At 40.4% G+C, this 18,655-nt stretch overlaps 1 protein-coding gene across 3 annotated transcripts in view; it reads left to right on the top strand.

Moving 5' to 3' along the window:
* The window catches only part of LOC140714129 (zinc finger protein 609-like), a 231,035-nt gene that overhangs the window by 24,425 nt on the left and 187,955 nt on the right, over positions 1-18,655 (top strand). The gene's annotated exons all lie outside the window — the stretch shown is intronic.

Genomic DNA, 18,655 nt, shown 5'->3' with positions numbered 1-18,655 from the left:
ATCCAGTAATTAGATTAGTGTTTGTTAATCAGACTTTGTGAGAAGAAATTTCTTGTGTCTCTTGAAGTGACAAGTCGATTGATTCATTGTGTAAAGCAAACAATCAGTGCCCTGAACAATCAGACGCTCTTCAGCAGGATGGCTAGAAAGAATTATCCTTTTTATGTTATCCTTTGAAAGTCCTTTTTATGTTGGTTGTATTTTGTTGAGTTAATTTGCACATGTTTTTGTTTGACTCTTTGTGCTCATGACATCATTAAGGGAACAGGCTGAGAGATAATCATTGGGGTTGTTGGTGCATGGGAGCTGAATTATTGTCAGTTGAGAGAACTCATTAACAGGGTGGTGAGTATTTAGCTTGCTTTCATTGTATGTCAGAATGCCATTTACCTGCCCGGCTGACATCTATATTAGATTATGCTCAAGGAGGAATAATTACAAATATTTGTGTGTGCTGATAAATCTTTTAAAAAGAAATGGTTTTGATGCTGAATGTGTAAATGTTTAAAACATCAGCTAATCCAGAGAGGTTGGGTCCCACTATTGTCAACATGATTGACTTTAAGCCCACTAGATCTCTCTAAATGAGGATAGTATACATTGGCTGCATTAAAGTCATTGGGAGCAAGGCAGCTGGAGATATACACACAATCCCACACTGAAGGGCTATTACATTGGGTCGTTTGCAATTGCCAGTGTGATTTCTCGAAGTGGATAGTTAGCTTTGATTTATGAGGTTAGGTGGTTGTTCAATTTTGTGCTCAAGAAGGCTGTTGTCATATGCTTATAAATGTTCCCAAACAATGACAGATAAGTAGACACATGAGCTGACCATCCTGAGCTGGTGTTGAAGGGAAAGGTATTGAAAACAAACTGACTGTTTTCTGTGAAGTGCACGTTGTGGTGTCAGTATGCAGCACTGTGTGTAACTCTCAAGCCCTGTGTTCATTTTCTAAACCAAAAGCAAAAATCTGCTGAAAAGCTGAAAGCAAACAGAAAATACCATGAAGGCTTAGCAGGTCAGACAGTGTTTGTTGAGAAAAGCAAGAATTAACATTTTAGGTCGAAGGTCTTTGAATTAAATTTTACTTTTGGTAATTACCTCCAGCATTTCCACTTGGGAAGTGGTATCACAGGACCAGAATCCTTAGCCATCTTTAGCTTAGTGGAAATGATCTTGCCTCTGGGTCAAGTCTTACTCCGGGGTTTCAGAGCTGACCTGGTGGAATGCTGTAATGGCAAGATGAGACTACTTCTGGCTGAGGCCATTCTGAGTGTGAAAGATCCAGTAGTGGTGCTTCCAGTGTCCTGGACATCATTTATTTTATAACCAGTATTGCTTAAAACTATTCAGTTAATCATTTATTCAGTGGGGGTTTCTGAGATCCAGCTATATGCATGGGCTTGTGTTTCCATTCATTACAATGAATATTGCATTTTGAAGTGCTTCAGTGCTTGAGCAGCCTAAGGCCCTGGAGATGTTAATTCTTTTACATTACAACAAATTTGACAGCTTTCCCTCTCTAACAGTACCTCTAAATTTCATATTATTATGATGTTATATTTGTCTTCTGCAGCGTTTAATGGTCCAGATTCACTGAGTGCCTATAAAACAAAAAACAAAGCCTCTGTTGTAGCATATATATTTGACTTGGGACCCTGGGTACAAACCCCAGGAGCCTGTAGTAATCTAGCCTTTTCCTATAGGGCAACAGTTTTATAGTTGGGCTGTTTCACACTCCCCAGAGTGGATGAAATGAATTGGGTATCTGATTGCATTACCTTTGACTAAACAGAAGACAAAATATCTTTATTGAACAATGAAGATTTAGAAGCTCCAATCTCTTAATCTTCTACACTGCAGTTCTATTTGCTGCTCTATATATTTACTGACAGTAGTGCATATTTTCAAAGTAGTGTTTGTCCATTTAGCACAGTGAGGAGTACATGAATAATGTAGACATTTCCAAATTGGAGGCATAATGAGGAGAAACCAAATAATGCAGAGCCTGTAATGAGCGCAATATAGTGAAACACGCTTGGATAAAGCCAACTCTTTAATGTGAGGAGTGTTGTGGTGAATAATAATGTCCACGCTAGTGCCTAAACATCCACATCTAAAGAATGCTATGTGGAATATTAGTTGGATAAAGAAGAAGAAAGGCAAAATGCTGCATTTGAATTGGTGGAATTAAGCCCACATTTGCAAGTTCTAAAATGACATGTGGATGGATTTGGAGAGTTGCGGTTGACATGAAAAATATGGTGTCTGAGTCATGACATATTTCACTGACAGCCTCCTATGGAAAGTCTGTGAGACAAGGGGAGACTTTTTCATTCTGCTTGGTTTCCAACATTTAGGCAAAGCACTTATTTAAAGAGACACAAACACGTCTACAAATGGTAATTAAATAGTTTGTGCTGTTGGAGTGAAAATAAATCAGCCAGTTCTCATTACTACTCACTTGACTACCCTTGTTGGATTTAGGTATTTGAGAAGTGGAAGTCTAGTCAGAATGAAGCTGCTTGTTGCAACACAATGGTGAATGCATTAAAACACTCAAAGCAAGGGTTTTGCTGTTGGCAAACAATGCTAAACAAAATGATGCAGAATCAAGCCTTTTGGATCTAGCATGTTTATTAACTGTCAAAAATGTTTTCATTTTCGGATAGCCAGTTTTTTTTGCGTATCAATCGGCTCCCGGTCTGTTCAGCATTGGTGCCAGTAAGAGATTGGTTTGAAGTCAAACTAGATTCCAAAGCATTGAACTGTAAACTATTTTAAAGGGCAAAGCTCTTCAGTGATTTGTAAACTTGCAATCTTCACCAAAAATGTTAGAGCAGGAATATTTGAAAAGGGTGTACAATTGATGTGGCTGACAAGGGCAGCATTTATTACCCATTGCTAATGATCAGCATGGGTGTGTTGGGCCGAAAGGCTGGTTTCAGTGCTGAACAGTTCTCTGACTCTGACGTACAAAAGTTGCCTCCTTGGAATACTGTAATTCTTCTTGTGAAGGTTAACAGTAGATAAGCAGTTTAGACCTGCTGTTGGAGTGGTATATTTGTTTGGGTCTGCTTTTGGGAGTGGTGTCATGTACATGTCTCATTCTACTGTAAGGTGGTGTGTTGGCTGTTAGAGCCTGCTTGGAAACAGTTTTGCGTCTGCACTAGCCTTGTGTTGCAGATGCTGTTTCTAATTCAATGTCAGAATTTTGAAGCATAGTTATCCTGGTTAATTGAAATGGTTGTGAATTTATGGGAAGTCAGTGAACCCAATGTGTACAATATGCAAATTGGTTCCTATGGGAACATTTTATAAGTATTGTTTGGGGGGAGAAAAGGGCTCCTGAATGTTTCTTGCCTTCTCCATGACACTTTGCTCTCTTCGTCACAAAACAACCAACCTTCCATTTTTTGCCAGTCGTAAGAGAACTACAACTTTTTTAGTGTTCAGTTCAAATACAGGGCAGCATACTGGTATCATCGATGATGGCTACATTTTATTGTGCCTGTGCTATACCTATCAGGATATTGAACAGCTGTAGCACTGAAATTCTCAGACAGTTTTTATGCTTGAGAATATGCAAGCTACATTCCTGTCCCTCCTGGTCGGTATTTAACCATTTGAAATCTGACAGTGAGGAATGGCTTCAGATTTCGCCCCTACATTGGTGACTATTTTAGGATTTGTTATGCGTTGGTCTAGTTCATGGCTTTCTGCGTTTAGAGTCTCCTGGTTTCAATCTGCTTGAGGTATTTGATTCTCCAGATGGCAGAGCAGGGTGTGAACTTGTGCTAGTGTATTGCATTACCCTGTTCTTCAATACACAATGCAGAAACATCGCCTTCTCCTCAACAGAGCTTAGTAATCCTATTTGTTTTGCCTTGAGCACTGCAAACCTATTTAGTTGGCTCCAATTTTAGGAATTAATAATTTTAAAGTAAATGGGGTTAAGATAACAATAATTGAGAAAAGTGGTCTTCTGTTTTTGTTTCTTAGTTGGCCTCTGAGAAGAAAAGGGAGGTTTAAGCTAATCAAATTTTCGCTTGCTGGAAGTACATTTAAACTTCCCATGGGAAGTGCTGGATAGTGGTCAGGAGCCGGACCACTCTGTGGTTATCAGCTGACAAAATGTAGTTAGATTCATTTTGTTCAGGAAAAAAGCACGAGCACATGCCTGAGATATCCAGGGGAGGTCCTTGTGGCTGTGTAGGTGCTGACATTGCCTCCACTGACTTAAATTTGAAACCTTTTCTGATGCAGCATGGCTGTATTTGCAGCTGCCAGCTACAAGCACAGATCCACAAATGACTGTCCAGACATTGATCCTCACATTAGCATGCCCTTTCCAATCTTATTATCTGGAGGCTGTTCCCCTTAGTGGCATGGTTGATCTGAGGAGAAGCTGCTCTTTGATCAATACGTAATGGCAACTGAGGGATATTTAGCTGAAGGGCTGTTCAAAGGCGCTTGTCCTCCCATGGAAGAAAAGAAAAAGGAAGGTATCCAGGGACTGGAAGTTTCAGAACTCAGAAGTATTCTGTGGAGACTACCAGACGGTAAATCAGACACCATTAGGTCATGAACTCTGGCCTGTAAGCTGCAGGAGTTCTTGTTACTCTGGGCCTTGATGGATTGTTTCTGGCTCCCCATTGACTGCTGATTCCATTACCAGGGTTTATCTCTTTAAATAATGGTGCCAAGGTTACAACTGCTTTAAACTGAGATGGACACAAAGAAATGAGATGTTTTTGACATTGATCTGAATTATTTGCTCTGTCAGTGTTGAGATCGGCCATTCCTAGATCCTTGAAGCCTGGAACAGCAGGCATGCCTGGAACAGCCTGCACACGGTCATTATGGAATGTGAGAATTATGCTTTCTACCAGTATGAATTGTAATTCAGTTAGCTTATTTCATCTGCACTGGGAGACTGGTGAGTGAGTGCATATAAATTAATCCGTACGAGCCTATGTTTTCCAGCCGATCTGAGGTTGTCGCATGGTTCTTGCTGCTCGTTGAGGTAATTCATTCGTTTAGCACTGCACATAATTGATCTGTTTACTTCTGGGACTCCAGCCTTATTGGTGTCTCCTGGGGCATGAAGTGAGTTACATTGTCTGGGTGGCTTAAAATGTCTGCTTGGGATCATTTAGTCACTTAAGTCCTGACTATAGTCCATCGCTGAAAGTATGTAAGCTCACTCTAATCAGTTTAGGTATCTACCTGTGGATGTGGAATGTGAAACTGACTACTAATTTTCTAATGTTTTGGGACTACAAGAATTTGCTCCCAATTCTTGCATTGTAGTGGGTGTATTATGTTCTGTAAATCTGGGTATGTGATCTGTGTGACCTTGTACTTTGTCAGCGTGGCGCTTTGTCTCCGGAGTGCCTCCTGAATGTTTTTTCTCCTATGTGAGTCTATCCAGCTGCATTGTGCCTTGGGAGAAGTGTGTAACCTGCAGCCTCTTGCTTAGAAACATTACTTGGAATAATGTAAATGTGAAGACTGGATTGTGCTGCCCACCTGGAATGTGTAACAAAAGGAATTGTCGTGAAGAATAATGAAGATTGCCCAATCCATTTTTCTCTGAGAAGTGTTATTTCTGTAATAATTGTATCTGTAACTGTGTGACTAGATTGCAGAACCCTAAAATGTAACTGTAGCATGGGAATTGAGGCACGCGTAGACTAGGTCAAGCAGGGATACAAGGTACTCAGCCTTGCATGTACCGAGCCCACTCTACTTGTGTTGCAGTGCTTTTAAATCAGTCTAATGTCCTGACCTTTGTGTAAAACATGGTCTCTGATCTCTGTTTCTCCATGTTGAGCAGCCAAAAGATCTAGAATTTGAATAACCTACAATGCTGTATAATGAAGTACCTGTATACTTCATTTATCCATATTGCACCTTTGCAGTCATCTTTTTGCTTGCTGCTTTCAGATTCACAATCCACACAAGTGGTGATTGTTCTCGACAAGCAGAATTTATCTTGGCAGTTAATTTCCTTTCTCTTGGATTGAAAATGTAATTGATTTATTTCTGTTGGGATTGAAACGGGCTCTTAACACAGACTTCCAGAATAGGTCCGTTAGCACAACTGATAACCTTTTAAAAAGTTTGTTTGTTTCACTGTATCTTATTCCTAATCCACGATTTTCCATTGATACCATTGATGCTAAATCTTTAAGCAAGTCCCTTGAAGACAATCTGAAACTAGCCAAACATCTGTGGATTAACATTGTCCATGTGCAGAAGCACACTCATCAGCCACAGGTGTAGACTAGTTCCAGTTTGAGTACTGTACCAGATGACCTGTTCCTAATTTCATGCCTCTGAGTTAGATCTTTAGAACATCATATAATTAAAGGTAATGCTCTTGTATGTATCAAGGTCTATTGCTGATAGATCTTCTCTAAGACAAAATATTTTCCTGGTTTTTCAGCCACTATCACTAAAAAGAATCCATGTGAGATGTAATATGTGGCCCATCGTGGCAGGAGTCTTGGAATCCCTTGTATTACCACCTGCTCTAGAATCTTCCCAAATTTTTGTTCACATTTTTTATATAAAACTTCATGAATAAAGGATGAAAATCAAGAATGCATAGCGGTGGCCATCTGGATGTTGCAAAGATGATCTTGCCAGAGAATTACTGGCAAAACATTTCTGCTTTGTACATGTTAATATTCACTTAATTTAATAGAGTCAGATTTTTGCCTTTTTACTTTTTCTGATACTTTCTTCCCCACTCTATGATGAATCTGCAGGTTCCAGTTGTTCTTTGATAATGATGGGGTGAATTCACAATCCGGTGCCATTGCCCAACATGCTTAAAAGAACTGTCATCAGGATCACTGGCTTGCTATAGCAGTCAGAGCTTTGCTGCTCTTGGACTTTGTGCATATCTGTACTTCACAGTCACAGCCTCAACACTTTTGGAAAAGACTTGCTACAGTTTTCCATTTCATCTGGCACTGTTTTCTGGTCACATTAGAAGAGTAGTTCATGGTGCAGGAGGGGAGGGGAATGTTAATATTGAAGATGATTTTGTTACCGTATTTACCTGATCAATCTTTATTTGAAGAAATTTATTACCCTTGTGTTACCCAGATGAAAAGTATGGTAGGCATTTTTTTCCTGTTCAATAGAATATATTCCTATTCCCAAGACTTGACCAATAATTGAAGAAGGATTTATTGACAGAGGTGTTTAAACTTAGGGAACAAGTCATGAGGGAGACACTTCAAGCATTCACAGATAGATATATGTTCTGCTGGCTGGGGAGGTGTTCTGTTTGTATTATTATGCTTTCCAAAGTTGGATCATAGACAGAGCAGACAGTAGACGTGATCAGTTTATGAAGTCCTGTGATGATCTCTGGCGGAGGTGCCAAGTGGCCTTTGTGTTGCAGATAATTATTACTGACGTGTGCACTCCTACTTGTCTGTCACTGGTGGGAGGTTAAACCAAGAGCATAAATATACTGTAAGAAGGTCATTAAAAGGAGTGGAAGAGAATATGCAGCTCACCTCCAGAGGTGCATTTCAGGGAAAGCTCATCGGGCAAGATGATAGGAGGAAATGCACATGGAGTACAAACAACAAATTATTGATTCCAGGATGAATGGCTTATTTTTGTACGCTTTCATTTTATCCATCAATACTCTACATAAATACTCCTGTCACGGAGTTGTTCAGGAGCTTGAGAACTACAGGATACCTCCTGTTCATAATTTGCCAGTACTTGGTACTGCTGTCTCTGCACACTAATAACTCTGGGAATAATGCTTATGGGTCACTGTTCCACATTCCCATCGCATGTTTTGCAGAGTAGTCCTTGAACTTTCCTGCTTTTGATGGGCTGAAGCATTTGGGTAATTGTTCTAGTAATTGTGGTATTTGATCACAAGAATAGTTAGGCACCTTCTGATTATTGCCATGGCTGCCAAGCTCTAACTCTGTTGTTTGCTGAGGGGCAGGATGCTGTGTGTTGTTCACTGGACACTGTGTGATCTCGACCTTGATGTACTGCTGTTGTGAGAACTCTTATTAGCAGGTGCCCCTAGGGGACTTTGCTTTGTTCTGTCACAAACACATTGGACTAATTGTTAAAAATGGTTGCTGGCGTTTCCTGCTATGTTGCTTTGCTCCTGATAGCATGCTTCATTACAGGTTAACTCTTTGGAGGCAGCAATGGCTTTGTGCCTGTAACTGTTAATAATCCCTCAGTGTTGCTGATGAAGCGGATGAGTGGATCTGGCACGACAGTTCTGCTAATACTGTTGCATGGGTGACCAGTTCTGTCAGTAGTGTATCTGACCTTCAATTGCCATCTGTGATCTAAATACTTCCACCTGTCCCCAATGGGAAAATAATTTTCTATGGATGTACATAGACAAATGAGAGCTGATGTTTGTATATCGTACCCATCAAACTCTCAGAATTACTGGGTATGTATCCTGTACCTAATAAAGTGGCCACTGAGTGTACGTGGTCTTCGGCTGCTGTAGGCCATCCACTTCAAGGTTTGACAAGGTCAGAGATGCTTTTCTGCACGCCAGTGTTGTTTTGCATGGTTATTTGAGTTACAGTCGCCGTACTGTCAGCTTGAACTGGTCTGGCCATTCTCTTTTGTGACCTCTCATTAATAAGGCAATTTTGTCCACAGAACAACTGCTCGCTGGATGATCTTTTTTGTTATTTCACACCATTCTCTGTAAATCCTGGAGACTGTTGATCATGAAAATCCCAGGAGTCAGTAGTTTCTGAAGTACTCAAACCTTCCCGTTTGGAACAATGATTCCATAGTAAAAGTCACTTAGATCAAATTTCTTCCCCATTCTGACGTTTGGTCTTATCAAAGACTGAACCTCTTGACCACGTCTGCATGCTGTTATACATTGAATTGCTGCCACATGATTGGCTGATAAGATATTTGCATTAATGAGAAGGTTTACAGCTGCACCTATTAAAGTAGCCACTGAGTGTATACCACCAGTTAGAATTGTCCATTTTTCCTCCTGCAGCCCATCTCTCAAGTGTTGGTTAACTCGGGTTTTCTACCAGCTAACTATGTTAGGGACAATTTGCATTAGTCAGGTAACTGACAAGCACATTTGTGGTGGTTGTGAAAAATTTTGTGATTTATTTTCTGCATTGTTTAGTGTGAGTATAATTTTTATTCATACTATCTGGGCAAGGAGGTTGCACACTGAGCATCTGGAAGCTTTGGAGATAATGGATCAACAGTAAGATTTTAAAGTTCTGAAAGGGGCTGTAAAATGACACGAGGGTGAACTTGAACCAATTTGGGTACAAAGGAGGTGGGAAGACTTCAACTGAGAGGAAAAAGGGAGTTTTTAAAAGTTTAAAAACTTCTAAGAATTTGCCACATGCAGGTATGAAACCCATATACTTTTCTCTGGTGCAGTGAGGTTGATGAGTGTTAACTATTATGCTGTTGAAGAGGTCATTAAGTAAAATTCATGGACAATTTCTGTGAAAATCCAGCAAATTTGTAAAAATATTAGTGTGAAGGCTGAAATTGGCACTACTTGACAGTTGTCACTTCGAGTGAGGAATCGGGATGTTATTCAGAAATTGATACTTGTAATATGTATTTTCTCAGTAATGCTAATCTTTGTTCAATAATTTATAGAGATGAGGGGCTTTAGTTAAATGAGCTGGAGAAAAGTTTTTTTCTTGATACACAGAAACTTGGGGAGGGATCTGATGGAACATTTTAAAATCATGAAGAGTTGACAAAACAGGAAGAAAAATACTGACACATCTGTGAAAGGGTCAAGGACCAAGGTTCATGGAATGAAGCCGATAGGCAAAAGGACCCAAAGGAAACAAAAATAAAACTTCTTCAGGCATTGATTGGTTTGGGTCTGGAATGCACAGCTACAATTACAACACAATGGGAGTTGGAGATGGTTTTGAAGTGTTTTCGAGTGAGGGTGGTGGTTGAGATGAGTTGGATAACTCATATAGAGCTGGAAGGGATTTGATGGGCTCAGTGGCCTCGTTCAGTGATATAAGTAGTTCTGTGATTCTGTAATATTCTCTGAAAGTCTGACTTCCATCAACTTATCCTGACCAGTAGGATACAGAGATAGCGCTTGACAAAGTCCAGATGAATAACATCTGACCTTTCTTCCACCCCCCCAAATGAATTACAAATAAGAAACGAGTTTGGATTTGGATTGTATTGTAATGGTTTGAGGGGCCATCTGTGATAGTGTGTATTTGTGAACCATTCCATTGTTCCCCGAGTACTGCTCACATTGCCACTGGGAATATTGCAACTCTGTGTGATTTATACCACTCTATCTATGGAAACAGTGTGTGCTTGCAGTACTGGTAAAACCACATTAAATTTACCAATTCTAGTTGCTTTTATAAATTGAAGGCAAAGAAATTCAAGTTTATGGTTAATCAACTATACACCAAGCCGACCAAGGTGCATAACACAGTATATATAATGACATACAACACGTAAGGTAATATTACCACAAATAAATTAATAAATAATAAAATAAATTCCATACGATTGACATTAAGCATAAGGCGCATTTATGAGACAAGTAAAAAAAAACACTTATAACATTACTGGTGATGAGATCTGGGTGGTAGCAGGGAGTTCAGTAGTCTCACGGCCTGGGGAAAGAAGCTGTTTCCCATCCTAAAGCCCTTGTCCTCAGGAAGTGGAGATGCTGTTGTGCTTTGTTGACTAAAGTGGTGGTGTTGAGGACCCAGGTGAGATCACTTGTTATGTGCATTTCCAGAAACTTGGTGCTTCTGGGTGATTAGTAAGGGGGGAAGAGTGGTCAGTAATAGCAGAAGTCTTGCTGAAAGGTTTTGTCCTGAAAAGTCGACTGTACTTTTTTCCATAGATGTTGCCTGGCCTACTGAGTTCCTCCAGCATTTTGAGTATGTGCTCGGATTTACAGTGTCTGCAGATTTTCTCTTGTTTGTCATTTGGTTACTACTCTCTGAAGTCTCTTCCAGGGATGCCTACCCTAAAGAAACTTAAATCTTCCCTTCGAAGGGAGTTCAGTGAAACTCTCTCTCACTGTTACCCCTGCTGTGATCCCTGCTGCTCTCCAACTCTTTGACTGCCTGTTTACCCAGACCTGCTACTACATCCATGTATCCTTTCTGGGAACATGTCTTTGCCACAACTTATGCCACATGGTTTCCAGATTTGTTTTCAAGCTTCTCGATTTGGACCCTCTGAGAACCCCAGGCATTTGCATTCCATTGACTGCTTCTGCGGCTTCTCCCACCGTGTTCTACTTGTCCTTTCCAAAACATGGACTGTACTTTTTTCCATAGATGCTGCCTGGCCTGCTGAGTTCCTCCAGCATTTTGTGTGTGTTAATAGCAGAATTTTGAAGTGTTTGTTACGAATGATAAAAGTGTATCTGGTCCTGCGATTACATGTCAGAATAGAATTTGAGGGTTAATTTTTGGATTTAAAGGATAATTATCTGGTTTCTGTTAATTTGAAAATAACTAAGGGAGTGTCTCTGCTGGGGTTAGGTTTTGGAGATCAAAGGTGGTGTATTGCAGCCTACAGTTAATTTAGGGATTCAAGAGGGCTTACTCTCTCGTTCTTCAGGACAGATAGATCAGAGGCAGAAAATCTCTGCCTAGTATTACGTTTTGGATCAGAGATGAGTGGAGAATTAGAGGAGATAATGTATTTGCCCTTTTGGTTGTAGATTGGAAAAAATACTCTTTTGTTGGTCTCTGAAGCCTGCATGTTTGAAAGAAGTTTGAACTATGCATGTTTGGGGAATGTTTATAGCCTATTTGTGCAAATGAGCTTTTTGGGCGGAGTTTGGTTGATGTGATGGGAAGAAAGGAAGAGTCGATAGTGATTTGCATTTTCTATGTTTTTATTTAGATCAATATTTTGTGTATGTTGCTTTGGATTTCCAGCAGCTGCAGAATTTCTCATGTTTATCATTTTCATTTAGATGTCAGCTTTGTCTGAATGATATCACTCTCACCTCGTTAGAAGGCCATGGGTTCAAGTCCCACTGCAGAGGTTTGAATACATAATCTGGGTTGACATTTCAATGTGCCACTGAGGTGTTGTACTGTTTATTGTAAGTGGTGTCTTTCAAACAAGATATAAAGCAGAGGCATCGTCTGCCCTTTTCAATGAGCATAAAAGAACTGTTGGATTAAAAGCGGAGGAGCAGAGTTGTTTTTTGGGCTAATCCCTCAAACAGATCAGATTATCTAATCATTGCTGTTGGTGTAGTGCCTTGCTGTGTATAAACAGGATGGATATTGAGAGAGGCAGAGCACTACATCTGTCAAATGCAAGGCAATTCACAAGTAATGAAATACAATGGGGAAAATATTGAAAGTACTCAGTAGGCCAGACAGCATCTATAGTGAGAGAAGTAGCTTTTTTTTGGGTCAGTGACCTTTCTGTAGGACTGAGATAAATTAATGATGACAGTTTAAATTAAGCCGTGGTTGGAGAGAGCAGAAGGAAAGGTGGGTATCAGGAGTGGTTATGGTATTGGTAGAAACACTGGTAAAGGCAATTGAATAACAAAAGGTCTGTCTATGGGAGGCATAGGTATGAGAAGATAAATGACTTGAAATTACCAGAAGAGGATATTCTGGTGTTACAGCGGTGGTGCAGGTAGTTCAGCAGCTTCAAAGCTTCAGCAGCCTGGTTCCGTTCTGATCTCTGGTTCTCTGATTACAATTTTTATATTCTCTCTGTGACTGTGTTGATTTCCCCTAGGTGCCCCACATTTCATTATGTGTGGGCTGGTGGGTTGAAGGAAGCCTGTACGTTAGCCGGAGTGCAGCACGTACTAGGCAATCAGGTGGATGCTAATGAGAGGGAGATGTTACAGAGAGCCAGCATAGATTTGATGAGCTGAATGGTCTCTTGTTTCAGAAGGAAATCTGAGATGTGAGATCCACAAACAGTAAGAAAGAGGAAACATCAGAAATGTAGGTTAAAGCCATTTTAATACCCTGCCCTAGGTATTTGCTGCTTAAAAGCAGGATCTGCATTTTTAGAGCATAACTAAATGTATACAGATACAGTGGAAACAGCACCAGTATTTAGCAAATGCAGTTAGTGTAAATAGATAGAAATTGGAACAGTTCCAGGGAACTGAAATGGAATCTGTTGAACTGTAGAGAATTAAATAGAATTGGAAAATCATTTTTGATTTTCATTAGTGAGATTATTTCAGATAAGTGCTGTGCCAGAAAATATAATTTAATTATTTGGTATAAACCATGAATACACATCTAAGGTAATTTTGAAGAGCTAAAAGGATTGGCAGCAAAAGTAAGCTACTTAAATGAATTTGAGCTTGGATAGGTGAGCAAGATGTGTAGGTCCATTATTTTTGTGCAGACTAGTTGTGTGGGGAATGAGAAGGAAATATAGCCACTGTTTTGTGGATTTGATATTACAGCCTGTAATCCTCCAAAATTCACCATTCATCTAGCTCTAATATTTGACTCATTGCGTTCCTCTTTTGCGTCACCACTGCCTTTATCTGATAATATTTGAAGTAGTCTGCTTCACACTTTTTCCAAAACACTCAGTCATAAAGAGATGCAGCATGGAAACATACTTCTTTGAACAGTGTTGTGTTGAACTAATCCTACGTTAATCCCATTTTAAATTTCTCATTCTTATTAACACCCTCACCCACATGATTGGGGAAGTTTACCAATTAACTAAATAACTTTTACATCTTTGAGGTGTGGGAGGAAACAAGGTCACCCAGGGGAAACCCACACAGGCACCGAGAAAGTGAAAACTTTATAGACAGCACAGAGTTCAGAATTGAACCAGGTTGGGCACTGTGAGGCAGTGGCTCTGTATTTGCACCATTGTGCTGCCTAAAACATCTTGCCTCTTTTGATTGATTGAACTTTCAGCTACCCTTGTATCTCCTTGGTGTGCTGTGTCAGTTTCTATTTGTTGGGATTCCTGTGAAGAGCCTTTGAATTTCCAGTGTATTTGAAAAATGCTATATATGCTCAAAGGAGACATCCTCTCCTTTGACAGTGAATCCTGACAAACCGTTGAAGGTTAATGGTTCTATAACCCATAGAAGGATTTTCTGCTCTGATTGATTTCTGGAGGATCACATTAGTTGCAAATTTTCTAATGCAAAGGTTATTGGATGAACTACTCAATAAACTATCAATGAAGATAAATCAAGCCAATGGCTCTGTTTTCATTGTTTAAATGAAGCAGATGAGGGAAATTGGTGACAAGGAGAAGGAATATAACTGTATGCAATAAAACATGTTCTTTTGGGCTGCATTATGAAAATAGAGATCCCAAACCTTAAGAACTATGCCAGATTGAAAATAAATATAAACTTTCCCCAAGTAAAAGTTACTTTCCAGTAAATATGGTGTTGATGAAACACAGCGACGCTTTACAGGCAGCAAACAAAATTACTAAATATTCTAATAATTACACTTTTTCTGGACTATGATCACTGCAACGCACAGCCTGTAATTTTCCTTTGGGGGTTGTGATTTTGAACCATTTGTACCATTTGGCGTTGCCCTGGTATCCTGAAGGATTCAGCAACTGGACTGTCAAGAATGCAGGCATGGTCACGGTGGCCAGAGTAGACTTGGGGCCAGGTTGAAGCAGTAGGACCTGACCTGAGAGCGAAAATCAAACCAATGTTTGGCTGATTTAAGCACCAAGCTAGATTAAAAAGATCAAGGCGGCAAGGCTGAGGGCGAAGGATGAACTGGTTTTCAACTCACTACTCCGCGAGGTTTACTCGCCTTAGTGCAGAACTAACTGTGGCTGTGGACTCACCTTCGCAGACTCTGTGGTTCATATTCTGTGTTATTTGTTTACTCTTTATTTGCACAATTTGTTCTTTTTTTCGCACATTGGGCGTTTTCTGGTCTTTGTTGTGTGGGTTTTTTTAATGGGTTCCATTGTGTTTCTTCGTTTTGTGACTGCCTACAAAATGGACATTTATGCTGTTTGATGGAGTATGAAAGCTGGACAAGTCCTGGTTGTGGGGGAGAAATATCTATCCATTTGTAAATTGTGACTGAACAGACCTTGGAAACTATGGAAGAACTCTGTTTAATGGCTAAAACATTGGAACTACCTAGCAGAAAAAGTTCAAGATGCTTAAATGATTACTTATCTAGTAGCAGTTAGCTAAAATATATTTATCTACTTATTTAGTTACAGCGCAGAATGAGCCTTTAATGCTGTGCTGCCCAGCAACCCCCAATTTAACAATAGCCTAATCATGGGACAATTTACAATGACCAATGAACTCACCAGCTGGTGTGTCTTTGGACCATGGGAGTAACTGGAACACCCGGGGAAAAGAAATCCACACGGTCATGGGGAGAACATACGAACTCCTTACAGACAGTGGCGGGAATTGAACCCGTGTCACTGGTACTGTAGAGCGTTGTGCTAATTATTACACTACCATGCTGCTCTAAAGGCAAGTCCCCACTGCTATGATATCATTTGCAGGAAACAATATCTCATTTGGACAAGACATTTGTCTCCTATGGACAAGATAATATGCTATATGGACAAGAAAACAGTGAACCAAAAGTGAATAAAATTCTGAATGAATGGTTTGATTGGTCAGTATATGTTCAGGGAGTAATATTGGACTTGGGAAGGGAAGTGAAGCCTTATTCAATATTTAATGCTGCTAAAACGGACACTGCAGTATTTCAAGATCATGTGGTGGGTTGCATGCCATGGCTATTCCACATCGATAAGTTATGTACAAGTGTGAAGTTTGGACCTAGAACATTAGAACCCCAAAACACAATCCCAGCAGTGATAGACGTGAATTCACTCAAATTTCATTGTCTGGTATCTCGGTATTTTAACTTTGAGATTGCTGCCCTGAGAGAGATGCAATGTGCAGGAGATGGGATGTTCAAAATAAACAAGGCAATACATATACCTCGATGGGCAAGCTGAGGTGAAATGTTCTCCTCATAGGGTAGGTTTTGTATTTAAGATATAAATGAGCTTGTCTGATGTTTCAGCAGTTCCCCATGGAATAGGTGAAGACGTCATAACCATCTGGCAGACTCTAACACTGATCATCAGCACGTGCTGCAACCCTGCAAGCAACAGATATAAAAGGCAAAATATTTTAGGCAGCATCAGTGTTGATGAAAGTTCATCAAATGGAAAAGCTAATTCTCTTACTCTGAGACCCGACGCAGACTGGGAGACCATTTCGCTGAACACCTACGCCTGGTCCGCCAGAGAAAGCAGGATCTCCCAGTGGCCACACATTTTAATTCCACATCCCATTCCCATTCTGATATGTCTATCCATGGCCTCCTCTACTGTCAAAATGAAGCCACACTCAGGTTGGAGGAACAACACCTTATATAATGGCTGGGTAGCCTCCAACCTGATGGCATGAACATTGACTTTTCTAACTTCCGTTAATGCCTCTCCTCCCCTTCTTACCCCATCCCTGACAATATTTAGTTGTTTTTTTTCCCTCTCTCTACCCATCAATCTGCCTGTTCTCCATCTCCCTCTGGTGCCTCCCCCTCCCCCTTTCATTCTCCCGAGGCCTCCCGTCCCATGATCTTTTCCCTTCTCCAGCTCTGTATCACTTTCACCAATCACCTTTCCAGCTCTTAGCTTCACCCCACCCCCTCCTGTCTTCTATCATTTTGCATTTTCCCCTCCCCCTCCTACTTTCAAATCTCTTAGTATCTTTCCTTTCAGTTAGTCCTGATGAAGGGTCTCGGCCTGAAACGTCGACAGTGCTTCTCCTTATAGATGCTGCCTGGCCTGCTGTGTTCCACCAGCATTTTGTGTGTGTTGTTTGAATTTCCAGCATCTGCAGATTCCCTCGTGTTTTCTCTTTACTTCTCCACAGATTCTACCTGATCTGCTGAATAATTACAGCCATCTGCAATAGTTTTTACAAAATTATATTTATATTGTTTTATTACTGCTAGCTAAGAGGGATTCTCTTCTGACTTTGAAGAAGCCCTTAACTGTATCTCCAGTGAGATGTTTGAAGGGATTCAGTCTTTGGGCGAGGAGAGAATAGAACAAGATTGTCCTGCTGTCAGAATGTTTTGGCATAAGCATCACCTCATTTTGCCAGAGAGATGCACAAGGTCTCTTGGCAATCTTTTGAGCTAGGCATTGATACCAGTTGGATCATAATCATCCCTTATGCGGTGGCTTTCATTCAGTGTTGACTTATGGACTGACCACTGCCTAATCTGCTCTGTTATCTCCATGGGCCACAAAATGAGAGAAATTTTGCTGCAAGAAAACCTAGAGGTTTCAAGTACCTCAAAGCTCTTTTCAGAATGTGCCTTACTGACAACCTGCTGACTCTCATCTATCAGGAACCCCAGTGTCCACAGTTTTCAGATTGTCCTGAAATATCCATTCACTTTATACTGGTGAAGAGGCTCTTGGCTTAACCATCTGCAAGCATGAGGTCTGGTATGTTAAGAATGAGCGGGAGACCGTGTTGGTATATAGACACTAACAAGTTGTTTCTGGATTAGAAGCTCCATCACATATCAAGAGAAAAGACGGCTGCATCTGCATCTGGCTGCATGTCAGGAAACTTAATATGCAATATAATAGTGATTAACTTCAAGAAATAAGACAGATCTGATTATGGTAAATTTAGAAAAGTTTTATTTCTGCCTGCCGTGGAACCTAGGCCCTTCTCGACCTTCTCTTGCCAGTGGCAGAAGAGCAGAGATGAAGTATATAGCAAAGCTGTGTCTTACTGCTGATCTCAACTTAAGCAATGTACCCACTGGAGTAGAAATAATCCTCAGAACAAATATATTTAATGTAAATTGCCTCCATTCCTAAACTGAGATGATTCTAACATAAGTTCTCAAGATTCAAACTTATTTTTTATGTCTACATCAAAACATATAGTGAAATGCATTGTTTGCATTGACAGCCAACACACCTGAGGGTGTGCTCTGGGTAGTCCACAAGTATCGTCACACATCCCGGCGCCAAAATAGCATACCCACATTGCTCAGCAGAACAACATAGAATACAACAAATTGGAACACAACAAAACAAGACTTGTTTCTCCCACCCACCTACGTGCTCACATGCACTGTGCACAGAGCACTTACTAATGCACATACATAGAGCCCGTATGCTGTAACCATTGACTCATTCACTGAAGTGTAAGAGAGTGGGGTCCTCATTTTTGGCATTTGCATAACAAGTATACTCTACCAGTCTGCCATATATACAAGTCTATACATCACTTCCCTCTGACAGTTAAGATTCACAGTGATATTCCTGGAAAACGTAGACCATTTTCTGCATTTCCTGGTCCAATGCTTAATGAAGGCAAACCTTCATAAGGTGATGAAACTCACCATTGCTGTCAATGCACAGGTTTCCTCTGGTGCTTTGAAGAAAGGAGTGTTTGAAGATCCAAGACCTCAAATCAGTCACAAGGCCTTGTAGTCTACCAAGCACCAGTGATCTCTGCCCTCCTCTTTGCTTTTATGTTGTGGTTTACTTGTGTCAGGCATCCATAGAGTGGCACCCACCAATGAGTTGAAATGGCATTGAGAACTTTCAGTCCATTCACAAGGAGTA

This window comes from Hemitrygon akajei, chromosome 21, assembly GCF_048418815.1.
Source record: "Hemitrygon akajei chromosome 21, sHemAka1.3, whole genome shotgun sequence".
In the NCBI taxonomy this organism is placed as follows: domain Eukaryota; kingdom Metazoa; phylum Chordata; class Chondrichthyes; order Myliobatiformes; family Dasyatidae; genus Hemitrygon; species Hemitrygon akajei.
This window is presented reverse-complemented; position numbering and strand designations above follow the sequence as displayed.